Source organism: Rattus norvegicus, chromosome 1 (assembly GCF_036323735.1).
Source record: "Rattus norvegicus strain BN/NHsdMcwi chromosome 1, GRCr8, whole genome shotgun sequence".
Taxonomy (NCBI): Eukaryota; Metazoa; Chordata; class Mammalia; order Rodentia; family Muridae; genus Rattus; species Rattus norvegicus.
Genome location: NC_086019.1, coordinates 1,523,164 through 1,539,647, shown reverse-complemented (window position 1 = coordinate 1,539,647; position 16,484 = coordinate 1,523,164). Strand labels below are relative to the sequence as shown.

Here is a 16,484-nt window from a genome sequence, read left to right as displayed (position 1 = left end):
GAGCTAAACAAATAATTCACAGCTGAGGAATGCCGAATGGCTGAGAAACACCTAAAGAAATGTTCAATATCTTTAGTCATAAGGGAAATGCAAATCAAAACAACCCTGAGATTTCACCTCACACCAGTCAGAATGGCTAAGATCAAAAACTGAGGTGACAGCAAATGCTGGCGAGGGTGCAGAGAAAGAGGAACACTCCTCCATTTTTTGGTGGGATTGCAGACTGGTACAACCATTCTGGAAATCAGTCTGGAGGTTCCTCAGAAAATTGGACATTGAACTGCCTGAGGATCCAGCTATACCTCTCTTGGGCATATACCCACAAGATGCCCCAACATATAAAAAAGACACATGCTCCACTATGTTCATAGCAGCCTTATTTATATTAGCCAGAAGCTGGAAAGAACCCAGATGCCCTTCAACAGAGGAATGGATACAGAAAATGTGGTACATCTACACAATGGAATATTACTCAGCTATCAAAAAAATGACTTTATGAAATTCGTAGGCAAATAATTGGAACTGGAAAATATCATCCTGAGTGAGGTAACCCAATCACAGAAATACACACATGGTATGCACTCATTGATAAGTGGCTATTAGCCCAAATGCTTGAATTACCCTAGATGCCTAGAACAAATGAAACTCAAGATGGATGATCAAAATGTGAATGCTTCACACCTTCTTTAAAAGAGGAACAAGAATACCTTTGGCAGGGAATAGAGAGGCAAAGATTAAAACAGACACAGAAGGAACACCCATTCAGAGCCTGCCCCACATGTGACCCATACATATACAGCCACCAATCTAGATAAGATGGATGAAGCAAAGAAGTGCAGGTAGACAGCAGCCGGATGTACATCGCTCCTGAGAGACACAGCCAGAATATAGCAAATACAGAGGCGAATGCCAGCAGCAAACCACTGAACTGAGAATAGGACCCCCGTTGAAGGAATCAGAGAAAGAACTGGAAGAGCTTGAAGGGGCTCGAGACCCCTTATGAACAACAATGCCAAGCAACCAGAGCTTCCAGGGACCAAGCCACTACCCAAAGACTATACATGGACTGACCCTGGACTCTGACCTCATAGGAAGCAATGAATATCCTAGTAAGAGCATCAGTGGAAGGGGAAGCCCTGGGTCCTGCTAAGACTGAACCCCCAGTGAACGTGATTGTTGGGGGGAGGGCGGCAATGGGGGAGAATGGAGAGTGGAACACCCATAGAGAAGGGGAGGGGGAGGGATTAGAGGGATGTTTGCCTGGAAACCGGGAAAGGGAATAACAATCGAAATGTAAATAAGAAATACTCAAGTTAATAAAAAAAAAAGAAAAAAATAAACAGAAAAAAAGAACACAAGTTATTTTCAATGGACTTATTAAAAATAAGACAATTTTTAATTTTCTGCAGTGCAGAAAATCTCTACTTGTTAACATGAAGGGATATCTAACTATGGGGTGTCCAACCCTATATGATATGTGCACAACATGACACCACGCCCTGGAGTTCACAAGTAACTTCATGTGAAGGGACTAGAAGATGGTGAAATCTTGAGCACTAGGGTTCCTGCTGAGTGGAAATATCTTCTATGTAATCATGGAGCTGCAGCTTGACAACATAATAAGTGAATTACCTAAGGAAGACATACAAAATGACATTACCAGTTGGCATGCCATAGGGAGGGGGACATTTTCACATAACCATACAACTAAGTGGGTAATGGCATGCATTCAACAGATGCTGAGAGATGGACTTTCATTCTTCTTCTATTTATATGACATCCTATGTATCCTCATCATTAGGAAACATGTGTTTCACATACATCTATGAGGCTAACCATTAATATGCATAAACATTAATCAATAAATCATTAAACAAATCAATCAATTAAAAAAATTACCTGTACAAAATTGTGGACTCTAAGATTTTAACCACTCTGTTCTCTATGATAGTCCTGTCAGTACGAACCACATAACTGAAGATCATTAAAAGATGTATTTAGGAGAAATCTAATTAATTTTTAACTGGATATTTTATGTATATACATTTCAAATGTTATCTCCTTTGCCCCCTCCTCTATCCCCCTTTCCCTCCACATTCTTCCATGAAGATTTTCCCATTCCCATGCGCTCACTCCCAATTCAATGCCCTGGCATTATGCTATATTGGGGAAATGAGCTTTCACAGGGCCAAGGGCTTTTCCTCATATTGATGCTGGACATGCCATCCTCTGCAACATAATTGGCTGGAGTCATGGGTCCCACCATGTACTTTTTGGTTGGTGGTCCTGTCCTGGGTAACTGTGGGTGGAGGTCTAGTTGGTTGATATTTCTGTTCTTCCTATGCGTTTGCAAACCCTTTCAGCTCGTTCAGTTCTTTCTATAACTTCTCCATTGTCTTCCCTGTGCTCAGTCTGATGGTTGACTTCAAACCTTATTTCTATTAGAAAGGCTCTGGTAGAGCCTCTCAGGAGACATCCAAGTCAGGTTCTTGTCAGTAAGCACTTTCTGGCATCAACAATAGTGACTGGGTTTGGTGGCTGCATAAGGGATGGATTCGTAGGTGGGGGGGTTTCTTGATGACTTTTTGTTCAGTCTCGGCTCCACTCTTTGTTCCTGTATATCTTCCTGTTAGTATTTTGATTTCCCTTCAAAGAAAGATTGAAGCATCCACATTTTGTACTTCCTTCATCTTGAACTTCATATGGTCTGTGAATTGTTTCTTGGGTATTCAGAACTTTTGGGCAAATATCAAATTATCAGAGAGTGCAGAACATGTGTGTTCTTTCATGACTGGGTTAAGTTACTCAGGATGATATTTTCTAGTTCCACCCACTTGCTTAAATATTGTTTTTACCCATTGTTTTTAATAGCTGAGTAGTTTTGCATTGTGTAAATGTGCCACATTTTCTGTATTCAATTTTCTGTTGAAGGGCATCTGGCTTCTTTGCAGCTTCTTGCTATTTAAATAAGGCTGCTAAGAACACAGTGGACCATGTGTCCTTGTTATATGTTGGAGCATTGTTTGGGTATATATTCTTAGGTGTAGTATAGCTGGTTCCTCAGGTACTTCTATGCCATGTTTTCTGGGGAACCACCAGAATGATTTACAGAGTGGTTGTAGCCCCTTGCAATCCCACCAGAAATGGAGGAGGGTTTCTTTTTCTCCACATCCTTGCCAACATGTGCAGTCAACTGAGATTTAATCTTAGCCATTCTGTCTGGTGTGATGTGAAATCTCAAGGTTGTTTTGTTTTGCATTTCAATGACCACTAAGGATGTTGAGCATTGCATTAGGTGCTTCATGTCCATTCGCTATTCCTCATGTGAGAATTCTTTGTTTGGTTCTGTACTCCATTTTTTAATAGTATTATTTGGTTCTCTGGTTGACAATGGGTTTCTTAAAGCCTCTTGCCAAAAATTTGAATTCAATTTGATAGTATATAAATGAATTAATAATTCTGAAATATGACACCAAGAAGAAAGTGAGAAGCAAAAAGACTGGAAGATGGTGTTTCTTAGAAAGGCTTATGTATTATTTATTTTATACCAGTGCCCTTGACTGAGAGAATGAGTGATGGTGTTGATTCCAGAAGATTCTACAATCCACCAAGCTTTCTAGCAAATATTCATCATAGGCAAATGAAACTTTTAAAGGTGAGAGAATCTTTGTTATTTCTTGTAAGATGTTGTCTCATCATTCATGTTAGTTATAAGGTCACTGTGTAGAAGAAGATGCCTTTGATTAACTTATAGTCCTACCATATGCCTTTTTTTTCACAAGATTACAGGCATTTGGCAGCAAATCTACACACTTTCCCAGAGAACATTTATGTGTGTGTGACTGCTGCTGTTTTACTTGTTATGTGGTTTATATGTGGGATTGCTTGTGCACATTAGGAAGTACATCTGCGAAGTGTATAGATGCATGCCATAATCCCTTAGTGATGATTGGCTTGAAAATTGAATTTTCAGAACTAGTGTGAGTTCTTGATTTTGAGCCTAGAAAAATAAATCTGAGAAAACTTTCAAAGTCTGTTTGTTGTCTTTTCATTTGTTTTGTTTTCCCATTTATTTTAAATCCTATCTCTGTGATTGGAGAGACTCATATGTTCATGAGTGCACAAGGACAAAAGAGGATTATGAAAATCAAAATATGTATTCATAGGTGCTTGTGAGCCTGGGAACAACATTCCCTTAAATAACAAACACTCTCCACAGTCCCAAATACAGAACATTTAATATATCTATTTAAATTAAAAGCACAGATGATTACAAATATCAGATGTGATCTCGCATCACACAGCCTGGTTTTAACTTTGTTTCTCTAAATTCATTCTTGCCTCATCCTTCATATTGAGAATATTACTATCATTTGCCACCATGCCTGGCATTATGTTTTCATTAAAAAGCAATTACTTAAAAAACACTTCAATCATATTGTTTTGTGCTTAAGACCCAGTCCTTGATTTATATCAAATTATGCAACAACTTCGCATTTGAATTCTGTTACTGTGCTAACCGGAAATTGGGGAATTTTAGGGTATATTTGTATTCCTGCTTATAGAATTGCATTGTAAAAACTTAAGCATGAACTAAAGGAAGCCATACAGGAGTAAAAATTACAGACTTTCTAAGTTTCCTTTATGACACTGCACTGGGCTGACAAGCCAAGTATAGCATTTCTCACATTGCATTGAGTCCAGCTACACTGATGACTAATCAAAGAAGGCCCTTAAACTCATGTTCTCATTTCCTTCTCTCAAATGGTTCTAATTTTATCAAGGTGATAAAAATTAAACAGTACAATATCTTGGATATGCTTTGTCAAATGAACCCGTGGAGATTCATAATGTGAAAGTCACAAAGAAGAAATAAAAAAGATAAATATTTAAATTAAATTAAATGAAAAAAGAGCTTGGTGAAAAAGTCATCTGTGGAAGGAACTGATCTTAAAAATCTGTGTAAGGATTTCAAAATATTGCACATCATATGAGTACATATCAAAGTTGACCATTGCTGATGATGTGCTCAATGATCAAGAGATATTTCTGAAAAAGTTACTTGACACTGTTTTTTTTTTTTTTTTTTGGTTCTTTTTTTCGGAGCTGGGGACCGAACCCACGGCCTTGCGCTTCCTAGGCAAGCGCTCTACTACTGAGCTAAATCCCCAACCCCTACTTGACACTGTTTTATCAGACTAACAAACTTCCTTCACAGTCAGGGAAATGTGACAGTATGCAGAAAATGGAGATTTCACATTTTATATATCTCCATATATAAAATATAGAAGGTGTGGTGGTCAGAAACCAGAAGCTTTAGTTCTAAATACTAGAATTCAAATTGATAGAAATTACACTACATGTTTCCAGAGTAAAGGTAAAGAGTATAAAGATGAATGTATCCTCTACACAATTTTCCCTCACCCAAAGATACAAAACAAAACACAACAAACAAACAAACCAAAAAGAGAAACCAAACAAAACCAAACAACCAACCAAATGAACAAAAGCAGCAACAACAACAAATACAACATCAACAACCAAACCCAAGGGATTAGTGAAGAAGTTGGTGGGAAAGATCTTCAGTGTCAAAGGATGAGGAAGCTAGCTGTGAAGAAGAATATTCTAAGAGCATAGGTAGAAAAAAAGTTTTAGGAATATGACTCCAACAATAAAATCTGAGGAAGAATCATTACACCGTGCATGTCAGTTTGGAAGGAAGAAAGCTTGCAAAGCTTTTAGGCTAGAAAACAATTTAAAGGAATCTTTAAGTAAGAGAACAGGACACATTGTCATTGCAAGGGAAGGAAACAAAGAATGGTTGGTTATGTAGTATCAAATGGTGAGCCATGAGAACATGAATGTATGTAATTTTTGCTTGGTTCCTACAGTTTATATTTCAAAATGTACATGTATGTAAAATACATGTATGTATTCAACAATCTTTAATGATATAATAGCCCATGTGCTTTTTAGGAGTGCAGAGAGAAGGTAAAAAATGTATGTTAGAGTCAGGATATGTAAAGAAAAAAAGCAATTAAATTACACTCTGAAAAATAAACTACCAAATAACAGTAAAAAATAAAAAAAATAAAAAACCATTATTTTGAAAAAATGACACTATTTCACAAACTATTGTTCAGAAATAGTAGTGTGTATGTTTTTTATCTGTGTGTTTGTGTATGTAATATGAAACTAAATAATCTTTAATTATTCCTATTTTGAGAAAATGCATGAGATTCTTCATCTAAAGTATTTTATATGTTTGCAGACTTCACTGACCAAATTTTGAAAAGGGTAATTTGTACTACATTATTTTTCTTATCAATTTTTCTCAGTTAATGAGACACTCTTACATTTCGTAATGATATGGTGTGTTTTCATATAAAGATCAAGAGCAGGCAAAATCTGAACCCCATAGTCCTTTTCATACACTGTACTATTCTTAGTATGTTATTTGATATTCTGAGTATCTTCATAGTATATTATAAAGCTATTCCAATATCTCATCCATAATATATGGCATTCCAATTCCCACATAAGGCAATTTACCAAATAGCTGATGTTTTAGTTTCTGTTGCTGTAAAAAAAACCATGGTCAAAACATATATGAGAAAAGTGTTATTTCCTTATGTACCGTGGACACACTTAATTGAATGAAGCGAAGAAAAGAACATGGATGAAGGGATTCAATGATAGACCATGGAATAATGCTGATCACTGGATTCCTGTCCATCCTATGACAGTCTTCTTACTTATAACCCCCAGAACATCTTGCTTGGAGGTTGCCTTACCTACATGGAGCAGAATCAACGTATACTAATCTGTAATTAAGAATATTTCTTAAACACATATCTACAAATCAAAGTGATTGCAACCTCCCATTAATGGAGATTGCCTGTTCTCAATATGTTTAGGCTTCTGAGAGCTCATTTGCCACCAAAACTTACTAATTAGTATTGCTTTAGGCAGTGCTGTTCTGTGTTACAAATACTATCCCTAGATATTACTTAATTTTCTTTGATGATTTATGAAAACTTTTTTATGACGAAGCAAAATAGATATGTTGAGTACCATCTAAAATTTTAAAACTCTCAAAGGTTTGATAAAGCAATTTATCTTTTTATTTCCGAAGAACATTTAAATCTGGTCGAACTAAAAGAACATAACACTTTTGGACAAATATGCACCCTAGCAACCCTGCACTAGAAGCCAAGATGGAGAAAACCTCCACAACAACCAACCTTCCCCTTGGTGCTGTGGTAGACAGGGAGGAAGGTGATCCAAACACTGTAGAACACCAACATGCTGAATGTTAGGAACTTGGCCTCATTGAATCTGTCAGGAAGGTTCCTAGCCAAGAAAGCCACAGTGAAGCTCCCCAGAGCCAAGGAGCCCAAATATCCCAAGACAAAGTGGAAGGCAGTGACTGAGCCTTTGTTGCAAATGATGATTACCTTCCCATGTTCAGATTGTATATCTCTGTCAATAAATGGAGGAGATGTCACCAACCAGATTGCACAGAGAACAAGTTGAATTAGTGTACAAATGGGAATGAGCAAGTTAGTTGCCCCTTTTATCATCATCTTCCTCGTCCTTCTCCCTGGAGTAGTGAGCTTGAAAGCTGTGACCACAGTTATTGTTTTAGCCAACACAGTAGAAATAGCAACTGTGAAAAATATTGCAAATGTTGTCTGCTGCAGGATGCATGTGGCCTGGTTGGGATGTCCAATGAAGAGCAATGAGCAGAGAAAACAGAAGGCCAGAGATATGAGCAGGATGTAGCTGAGAATGCGGTTATTGGCTTTCACAATGGGTGTATCCCTGTACTTCACAAAAGTGACTAGTACTAGAGTTGTGATGGCTGAGAAGGACAGGGCCATGCAGCCTAGAGCCATCCCCAGTGGATCTTCATAAGCGAGAAATGTCACATTCTTTGGAGGCACTTGGTTTGTTCTAAGTTGGCGTACGAATCATCTGGACACCTCACACACTGCTCCATATCTGCTGGCAAAGAACAATAATCCCTTATAAGATATCACATTTGTGTAGTTAATAATTGTATATTTGTTTTATTCAGAGGATATATCAATAAATAGTTTGGGGTTGAGAATGTATTTTTTTCATTATTGCTCTAGGAACTACTAACTTAAGTTTGCTATCTATTTACCTATGTTTTGTGATGGAACAAATCATCATCGTAGAAAATGGAAATGTTGTCGCTTAAACAAAATTAAAATAAAAATATGATTACTAATATGCATAATCGCAGTTTATTTTATTTCTCAAATATAATTTCACTATTCAGAGACAAGGTTAGTATGCTGACGTATTTATTGATGCCGGTTGATGAAAAACATGTATTTCTTTTGCTTTTGGAATTGTGCACTTTGTCTGTATCTATCCTTAGGCTTGTGAACATACAATTCCTCATTCAAATACTGTGTGTGTAAAGGAATATTTTCATTCTTGAAGCCTTATGCCTCATAAACTTATGCATATCCCTCTTGTTGTGGTACAATTTCCTTTCCCCCAACTACAATTTCCTTGTTTATAGCTATAGAAGGTTATGGCATGGAGATTTTCGATATTGACATTCATCCCACTTTCCTTAGTTAGGCTGTGATTAATAATAAGTACTCTCCTATCTCTTGTTGTATTCTTGAAATCGTCACTCTTATTCTAATTCTTTGATAGGAAATGCCTAATCCTTTATGCCATGTAAGCTCTTAAAATATGTTTCACTAGAGAACACTTGTTGTTCTGAGCATCTTGTCTTTGTCAGGGACCAAGCAGGATGACAGAAAGATTGTACACTGTACATGTAATCAAGATTCTTTGTACAAAGAATCGAAGAAGAATAAACATTTGCTCAGGTTATGCCTAAAATTATTTTTTAAAAATTGTTACACATGTATGTCCCCCTAAACTTTTTCTGCATAATATAAAACCATTCAGCATTGTATTGTGAGAGACATGGGTTGTTTGTAGAAGATATTGCAGATAATTTACTGGGCCCAAGAGAAACTGATATTATTTAACTAATTAAATTCTGAAACATGGAGATTTTGGGATTTAGTTTCCATCTAGGTCATATCATATTTCTAGTTTGTAAAGAGAAGGTATTCAAATTCATCATATTTTCTTCTGCATGCAAGTATGTACCTGTATCATTGGCAATCTCATTTTCTTGGCACTGGACACAATCAAAGCAGCAGTCGGCTGTTTGTTTCTGATGAATTTTTCTGAATCCTGCAATACATCTCACACTACACACTGAGGAGGGAACCTGAGGCAATACACATACAGACACACACACACACACACACACACAGACATCCAGACATACACACACACACAAACACAAACATACATATTTATAAAATATATATACATAAACAATGCACATTATCTATAATATACAAATATGTATTTAATGTGTATGTTTGTGTAGTTCATGAATACATCATAAGTAAAATGACCCATAGATTAATATATGGGATATTACCGGATATATTCCTCTGATAATTTATTATTTTGTATTAACCTGCAATGCACTGAATGTCATACAATAATTACTATGTCATGTAATATATATGTAACAATTCAGGTATCAGAATCTAAATTTTGTCCTTGCTAAACTTGTTAATTTAAATGGAACATTTATGTGGCATCAGTTTTTCTCTCAAGACTTCAAAATATAATAATAACAAAACTGAGTTGTAAGGAGAGAGAAGGTAGGATATATCAAGAAATCCTTGTTCAATGAGTAAGAACAAAGAATGTCATACAAGACTCTCATACAATTAATGAACTTTTTCTAAGTGTAAAAGAAAACCTTTAATCCCCATTCCACCCCTCCCTCTGCTTCTATTAGAGAGCTCCTACAACAATCCGGCCACTCTGGCCTCCCTGATCTAACATTCTCATAATCTGTGGCATGCACGCTCTACAGAACCAAGGGACTTTCTTCACTGATGCCAGATAAGGCAATACTATGGAGAGGAGGGAAAACTGGGAAGGAGGATAATATTAAAAAGTAAATACATAAAATTAATAATAAAATCTATAAATTAGCAAAAGAAAAGTTTGAATCTGGAAAAATACTTCTCTTAATGAATCTATTCTATACTCAATTGGGCTACAGCTATGTTCATAGAAGCAGATAATTTCATGGTTTATGTGTAGGTACACATATATATGTATATATATGCACACATATGTGTTTGTGTGTGTAGGTGTCTGTGTGTATATATATTGCTATAAATTTAATAAATATATTTCCGTAGTATGCAGTAAATAGTCACAGGGATGCAATTGAACATGGAATTCTGAGTCCTTTGATCCCTATGACCAGATTACATGAATTTCAGTGTTACTAAATTTTTGGTGCTTGTAACTGAGAATGGTCATTTGCGAGCATATTAATTGGTTTTAACCACATGGATATTATTTGAGTGCTTGCTATTTTAAAATTTAGATATATTTAAAAAAATAAAATTGTAGTATACCTACCAATGTTTCTCCTGTGACCCACTCCCAGTCTTCAGATATATGAAGTTGTTGACTCTGTGGTAAACAAGAAAAATAGCTTCCTATTTTCACTTTTAATCCAAGGCCTTGTGGAAAATTCCAATTGATGAAAATGTCATACTTGGCACACTGATTTTCCTTATGATTCATGTTCACCAGTTCTCCAACAGGGTTAATAAATACCCTAGTTTTTAGCAAAGAAACCTCCTAAATGAGATTAATCATTAGATGATTATATATGCATATAAATACACAGAATGCCAAATTGAGAATGTCCCATAATCTTTTAATGTCTTTCAGAAAAGACAGGTGTGTTAAATTAATCCCATGTAGTAAAGTGCATGATACTGCATTATTACAAGTTATAGTTATATGTTATACTGTATAATTATACAGTTATATATATATTTGAAGTATATAGTTAATATATTTCAAATAAATGTTTGATGGTAAAAAAGCTAGAATAAATGATTACCAGAGAACAAATCACATGGTATGTGTGTGTTTGTGTACACATGTTTGTCAAAATAATATTTAAAAGCTGAAGCCAAATACGTAAGAAATAAGGGGAAGTTAATAATTCTGGAAGTTTTGGAAGTAAAGAATGGTAGTGGATCAATCATGTATATACTGAATACATATATGAAATAAACGTAACCTTAATAAAATGTGCACTCTTCATCATTTGTTGTTTTATAAATTATTAACTTAAATGAATAACAATTATCCGAGCAACTGTACTTATTTTGAAAAATTCTTCTTGAGAAAAATATTCTAGTCTAGTCATCACTTAAGGATTTCATGATAAAATCCTTGGCTCCTTTTAAATTTTGAACACATTTGGTTAAATGTTGAAACACATTGTCACACAATTCACTGATATTTATTTTTTTTTTCGGGGCTGGGGAATCGAACCCAGGACCTTGCGCTTCCTAGGCAAGCGCTCTACCACTGAGCCAAATCCCCAACCCCTTCACTGATATTTATAAAAATGTATTGTCTCCTCTTAAAAGTTATCACTGTGCATGATATATATCTATATATGAAATTCATTTTGGAGTTTTGCAGTATAGAAAACTTTACACTGAGACATAACCTCTAACAAATGTTTGTGAACTTCTCAGGGGCCTGAAAGGTCATATTGATAAATCTAAGCATAATGAAATGTAAGAAATGTTACCTGCTGACAGTCAGTGAATATTCCTTTGGGTTCTTCCATTTTCTGAGACTCTGTTTGTTGTAAAATGAGTTCATGGTAGGTGTGAGCCACAGCATACACAGCATTATACAAATTGTAACCTTCTTCACTCAGGACCATGTCAAATGTGTGCTGTGCTAACCATTCCAATGGGTTGTTGAACGTAAAACAATCCATTTTGTTATTGCTCTTTGAGATTGAACAGTTAAAATGATTCCACTGCAGCATAGACTGTGAAATGTCTATTGGATACTTGGATGTGTTTATTGTTTGCAAAAAATTCCTAAACACAGGAATGTCATTGTGGTGGTGGGCAAAAGTGACAGTCCCATGGAAGAAATCAAGGCTGAAATCTTTTTTGTGTGTGATGACATCCCATTGTGAGGTTGTGATCCAGATTCTCTGTGCACCTAAATATGCCCATCTTCTAAAGCTGAGTTCTAGAGTGGAGTTCATTTCACCATAAATGACAACAACCTTTGCTGAAGATGTCATAATTTGTTGGTCATATATCTTAACCCTTGTCTTGTATGTCTGCATGGTTTCTGGGATCATATTCACAAAAGCTAAACAGATCGCATGCCTTTGCATTTCTTCTCTCAAGTCTGAGAGAAACTGAATACCTTGGTCATCATCTGAGATGACCAGTCCTATCCAAGTCCATCCAAAATGAAACATCAAGGATAGCATGCCACGGAACAAATATGTGTCCTTGGTTGCTATCTGATAGATATAGGGAAACTGGTCATGGTCACTCAGGTTAGGATTAAATGGTCCAAAGAAAATCTGAAGAGTATAGAAGAGAGGATGAAACATCCACATGAGGAATATGATTGTTAGGAGGTTTGACATATATACAAATAAAGTTACTCACCATTCAGAACTCAGAATGAGGGTAGTAAAATTTATCTATAAATATCATATATTTTTCATATTATATTCTAGAATATTTCTGACAATTGTGAATGTTCTAGAAAACATTTTTTCCTGTTTGCCCAGTAGAGTTATACAATCTGATTATTTTATTGTGTGTGTGTGTGTGTGTTTGTGTGTGTGTGTGTGTGTGTGTTTGTGTGTGTGTGTGTGTGTGTGTGTGTGTGTGTGTGTGTGTAGAAGCATACCCACAAATGTACGTGGTCCAAGTTTTCTTTGAGGCACATATAAATGGAATTTAAATGTTGGTAATTTGTCCAGTGTCACACATTATTACCTTTGGTGTCCTTGAATAAATTGACAGTTTTAAGGAAGTTGTCCATGACGGTCCTATAAGTTCTACATCACAACTTTGCTTTGTTCCACAGTAATAATTAATCATTTTGAAATTGATATTTTGATATTTAAAACGTTCTTCATCCAGAACTCTCATTGTACTTTCACACAGGTCAGCAACGAATGCCAATAGCAAAGTCTTGTTGGATAAAAGGTAAGGATTCTTGTTGATCTCATCGGTAGCAAAAATCAGTACCAGAAAAAACTCATATTTTCTTGCTGGTATTCTAAAACTAAGCATAATGATGATTAAGCGAGATGTTTGAAAAATAAAATTTCAATTGCAGTTAAATTTGTACCACAGGACATTCTAAATCTCTGTCTAAATGTCATGAAATAAGTCTCATAAATTAGAGATCTTAAGATTTGAATACAATTTAAGAATTCATAGACCTAGGACACTAACATATGATAAATTTTGTAATTGTAATTGTCAATAAGGGGACTATTTTATCTCTGAATACCATTTTCAAACTACATTAGAGCCAAACTGAGTAAGACTGTTACAATATAATTGTGGAGATGTAATTCCACAAATACAAAATAAGAAGCATGAGTTAAACTACACATGAAATACATAACACATTTGCCTTATATTTTTAGTATTTAAATGTACTTTATATTCAAACATATAATAATATTTAATATTTTTTGAATCATATATTACATCAAAAATTTTGTTCAACTTTTATATTCATATACCTTTGCACCCTAAAAATATCATTAATGCATATTTCATAATTTCTATTAGTCATGATCCTATACCTAATGTTGCATACTGACTTGTTTCAAAACTCAAAATATCCTTCAACTATCAAGCAGAGTAAAAGAGCATAAAATATTAAAATGTGAATCATTTATAAGTATGTTCAAAAGCCCTTACATAATAATACCTAACATAGAGTAAGTGTATGCAAAATGAATTATGTATCTGTGTAAATTATCTAACAATCAGTTTACTTCGAAAAGCGTATCAGTGTTTTTAGGAGAGAATTTATGGTATCAGTAAGAACATTTTTTTAAATATCAAATTAGGAAAAACTCTTTCATGTTAAACATTATGAAAATGCTAATTTTATGCATAGTGAGAAGCATTGTCAATAATATTTCCTTGTTCATAGAACATGCTTCTAATAGTTTTCACTGTTAGTATTCATTAAACAATAAATATACAAAGATATATTCACCTTAAATTTATTTATTCATTTCAAGTACATCAAATGATAGAATATCCTATGTAACCTGAATAATAGTTTATAGGCTCCATTACACATCAACTTAAAGTTATTTTTCAGTGTGTTGTTATTATTTTAATTTTGTAAAAGTGGATTGAGATTTCTCTTAATACTTCAGGCTTCTTAATTCTTTAAGATTCTTTAAGAGATGTCTCTACAGTAAGATCTTCTTTCACTTGGTATGTGTTGCTCTGCCCAAGCACAGTTGGCAGTTCATCTGTTCATCTGTTACTATTAGCAATTACCTCTCATCAGGAGTAAAACACCAAACATGCTCTTTTGCTGAAATTAGCACTTTTCAATTAAATGTTTGGAGCTAAGTTTTCCTTTTTAAACCGTAAAAGTGTATTGATGCAATTCACATATTTGTAAATTTAAATCTTACTATCGCTTATGGAAGTGTCAGTAATGAGAATGTCCACTATTTTTTCCAATGAGATCTGGGATGATATAGAATGCATCAGAAATGAAATTTTTACTAACCTCACACAGAATTACAATAATGTGAAGCCACAACTACTATTACAGTGTACATAGTATACTGTGGCTATCAATTCGAAAATATTTTGTTTACATCCCAAAGACACAAAAATTGAATAAGAAATGGGATGAGAGTCAGGGATAGAAAGTGCAGGAAACTTCAGTTTATGAAAGAATGAAGCACATTGATTAGCTAAAATTTGAGTGATTTCCGCATCCCTTCTCTCATGATCTGCAGCCACTAATGATACCATCTCACACTTGGAATCTAAGAAGTATGTATCCACATTGAGAACAGCTTCTTATCCAGAAGAAGCACATTTATTCTCCTAGGTGATCTCTAATGTTACATATTTTTAAAAATTAAAAAATATTGAATATCTATATAATGAAGATAATAATTCTAATATGTGCCTGAGTGTTTGCATCACTGGATGAAAAGATATTCTGGTAACAGTATAAGAACTCTGGCAGGCTTTTTCCATAATCAATGACAGCCCCAGAATGACAGGAGGGGCTCATTTAAAGAGTATTTTATAATACAAAGTACATATATGTGCTCATAATATATATGTAATAATATACATGTAATCATATATAGTAGACATCCTTCCACCACCACACCATACATATTTCAATGTATGTATGCCCAACTTTTAGAGGCCAAAATTAGATGACCATTTTATTGAGGCCTTTACATGCATGCTTATACAGGAATGCTAGGCAGAAAGTTGAAGAGAGAAAGTGATGCAGTCACGTGCCAAAAGTGGGAATTATGATTCAAGGTAAAGGTAAAAACATATTTCAACATATGATATCAAAAAAGATTTAAGAGATAGAATCCAGTCTCTCTCGTTTTCCAGCTTTGTGAACTAGAGCCAATGTAGTAAGGCTAACGTAAACTGTGACACATTTGAAAATTTTAAAATAGTGATTGAAGTTATAATTAATTTTCTGTGGTTCTTAAAGTTAAAAGGGGAAAAACAGGACAGAATCTCACAGGTTGTGTACACAATTACATATTTCTAATTCATAATATTGAAGCAGGAAATAAATTTAATAACTTACCTCAAATTAAAAAAGTGAGTATAAAAAATTTCAATAGGTTTCTCGAATGTAAAAAGTAGAAAACCACAGTCACCTCGCAAATCTCCATCATCATCTTCATTCTTCTTTATTCTCCAAAAGCAATTGGGTTCGGTCAAGCTGAAGATGAGAGAAAAGTTCAGGGAAAAAAAGGCAATAGTGAAAGCACACAGCTTCTTCATGTCTGCTAGGATCTAGGATGGAGCAGTTGTGAAACCTGATTCTTATGCAGGCAAACATAACACACATATTTACACCAGTTTGTATATTTTAAGGCTTCTGCTGTCTGGAGATCCACTTAATTATATTCAACAGTTCCTTTCCATTCATCCTATGTTCTTCTCCCTGAATACAATGGGAAAATTCTGGCCTCAAGCTCTACGTCTGAGGTCTGAAAACTTTTGATCAAAACATTTCCAAAAACATGTTTTGAAGATAATGTTCTCCATCCACAGCTGCCATGATTTCATTAACATCCATGCCACAAATATTCCAAAGGCCAATCTTCTCTTGAACAGCCTTCAAAAGACCATGTGTCAACCCCAATATATATGAACACAAGAGATTTTCTCAGAATTTTTTTATTAAGACAAGAGTTGAGAAGTTATAAATGGTCCATATCATTTGGACTTTGAGTTGAATAATGGCACATTATGTCTTTCATTCCCGGGTGTAGGGAAGGG

At 34.9% G+C, this 16,484-nt stretch overlaps 1 pseudogene; it reads right to left on the bottom strand.

Moving 5' to 3' along the window:
- Positions 1-7,123: 7,123 nt before the first annotated feature.
- On the bottom strand, positions 7,124-15,983 carry LOC134484844 (vomeronasal type-2 receptor 116-like; annotated as a pseudogene).
- Positions 15,984-16,484: the final 501 nt, after the last annotated feature.